The sequence below is a fragment of the Apteryx rowi genome, unplaced genomic scaffold (genome assembly GCF_003343035.1).
Source record: "Apteryx rowi isolate R43461 unplaced genomic scaffold, aptRow1 scaffold_82, whole genome shotgun sequence".
Classification (NCBI taxonomy): domain Eukaryota; kingdom Metazoa; phylum Chordata; class Aves; order Apterygiformes; family Apterygidae; genus Apteryx; species Apteryx rowi.
Genome location: NW_020451116.1, coordinates 589624 through 591771, shown reverse-complemented (window position 1 = coordinate 591771; position 2148 = coordinate 589624). Strand labels below are relative to the sequence as shown.

At 44.0% G+C, this 2148-nt stretch overlaps 1 long non-coding RNA gene across 1 annotated transcript; it reads right to left on the bottom strand.

Annotated features, from left to right (window-relative positions):
* Positions 1–1213: 1213 nt before the first annotated feature.
* LOC112977306 lies at positions 1214–2106 on the bottom strand. The gene is made up of 2 exons (XR_003257455.1): positions 1969–2106; positions 1214–1658 (listed from the first exon to the last, which is right to left on the bottom strand). It is a non-coding gene; the product is annotated as an uncharacterized LOC112977306 (long non-coding RNA).
* Between the last annotated feature and the right edge of the window lie 42 nt (positions 2107–2148).

The following is a 2148-nucleotide window of genomic DNA, read 5'->3' as shown; positions in this document are numbered from 1 at the left end:
CTCAAGGCTTGACTGAAAAACAATTAATGATTCTTACAGTAACAGTGAAACTTCCTCATTGTCATTCAGGGAATACAGTCTTTGGAAATCATAATCCCAAAAGAATAACAATGTCACAACACCCATTTGGATGGATGCATGGAACAGCAGAGAATATAAGAAACAAACATTTACTTTACAGGATGGGGATGGGTGTCTATTCAGACTGGAATCATAAATTGAAATTATGACAGTTCTTCTGTATGTGCAATTTATAGTAATGCGGTATCATATTATTGATACAATTGGACTCTGTTTGATTGCAAAACCCACCTTTCCTCACTCTGCTAGATGATGAAAAAGGGAAATTTCCCATTTTGGCCTGGAAGCTCAAACTCACTTTCACTGAAGTCAAAGAGTGTATATAGTCACTGGTTGTCAATGTAATAGGCAGAGGAGCAAGTTCTAAGTAAGAAGGTTTCTTCAAAACTGCTTTTTCTGTTTCCTCCTATCCTTGTAAGAGCTGCCATTTGTGTGGATGAGAAGAAGAGAGAGCTTCCTGGAAAATATTTTTAAAATCAAAACCAGCTGACCCCTGTAAGTGAGCCAGATCCCGCAAACTGGACTCCTGAATTTCTGCTCCAGAACAGTTCTGCTAGCAAGAAGTCCCTGCTCATTTCTGTAGTTCTCTTTAAACCCCTGTCATATTTTTAGCCACCTAATGAGCTGGTATGAAAACAGCGAGCCTGGAAGGATCAGGGGAATTGCTAGTGAGTTACAGAGCCTATCATTTCCAAACTTGTTTGTTTAATTCTCCTCACAAGATATCATTAACATATGACTGGTAGTTGTTTGAAACATGTTGCTGGTAACGGTCCAGCTCTAACGGGCAGGTCTCCATATCACAGAAACCACTATCTCACTTGGCAAAAGTTGCAACTGCTTTCTTGTTTGCTCTCAGGAAAATGGCAAATGAGTGAATATATGTGTATAGTAAACTACCATTTCCCCCCCTCCCTTCTTGGGTTAGATCTGTCACCCAACTCCTGTCCTGCCTGGTTCTTTGCTGTAATTTTAAATAAACAAGACCCCTATCCTCAAAGCCAGGTCAATGTGGTTGTGGTTAAACAGGTTTTCAGATTCCCCGATACAATCTGTGCCCCGATAAAGAAGTTTCTTGTGAAGTTTTTCAATAGTCTAATATAGGAGTAGACAAACAACAGAATTACAGGGAGGAACTTAAGAAGAAATTTAATTTCCTCATTTGAACATGCAATGGATTCAACAAGGGAGGTTGCACTTATTCTTTTGATAGATGTTGCTTCTGAAAATAAAACACAAAGTCTGCAAGAGAAAAACAGTTTTCTGAGGCGCTTTTCTTCTTTTTCTGTAACCACCAAGAGACGCAGAAGGAGCCTTCCTACAACATACGGTAGTATCACAAGGTCCTTTTCCAGCTCTGCAATCCCACAGAAGCCAATGTTGCTACACAAGACTAAATAAGACTTGGTGCACAAAAATGAGCAATAAAACATCGCATTAGATCAGCTCTTCCATCACTTTGGCAGTGCATGACAGTGCTTGTACTCCTGGGGTACTTCTCGTACAACAGGAAACATAATGCTAGCAGACAAGCTTTTTTCTTTTTCTTTTAAATCCATCCAGAGAACAAAAAGCTGCTGATGGTGGAAAAGGGGCAAAGGAAGAAGTTAATGTTTTGTTCATGGAGAACAGGTTTGCAGCCCTTCAAAGCCCCCACAGGGGCTTCCTGCAACACTGTGAATAACCACTGCAGCCCTTCACCCTCGTGTGGCCGCGAGCACAACGTGGCTTGTCCACACCAGCCGGCGGCGCAGAGCCAAGACCCAAGGCGTGGCTCATCTCCGCGACCAAACTTTCTAGGTCTTTGGGGACTGCTTCTAATGTGGAGAACATGGAGGAGAGCCTTCAAAACCCAACAGGCTCCACAAAAACGCGTAGTGGACTTACAAAGGCTCGTTGCTGGTTCAGCAGCAGTTCACCGACCGACTATTTAAGGCCAAATAGTGCCTGAGAGCAGTCTTACATCCCAGCGGAGAAGGTGACGGTTAGCCCCAAAACGTGAGGGAGCCAACGGCCGCCTCGCGCGCCGGGGCGGGGCAGCGCCTGGGGCGGGGCGGGGCGGGGCGG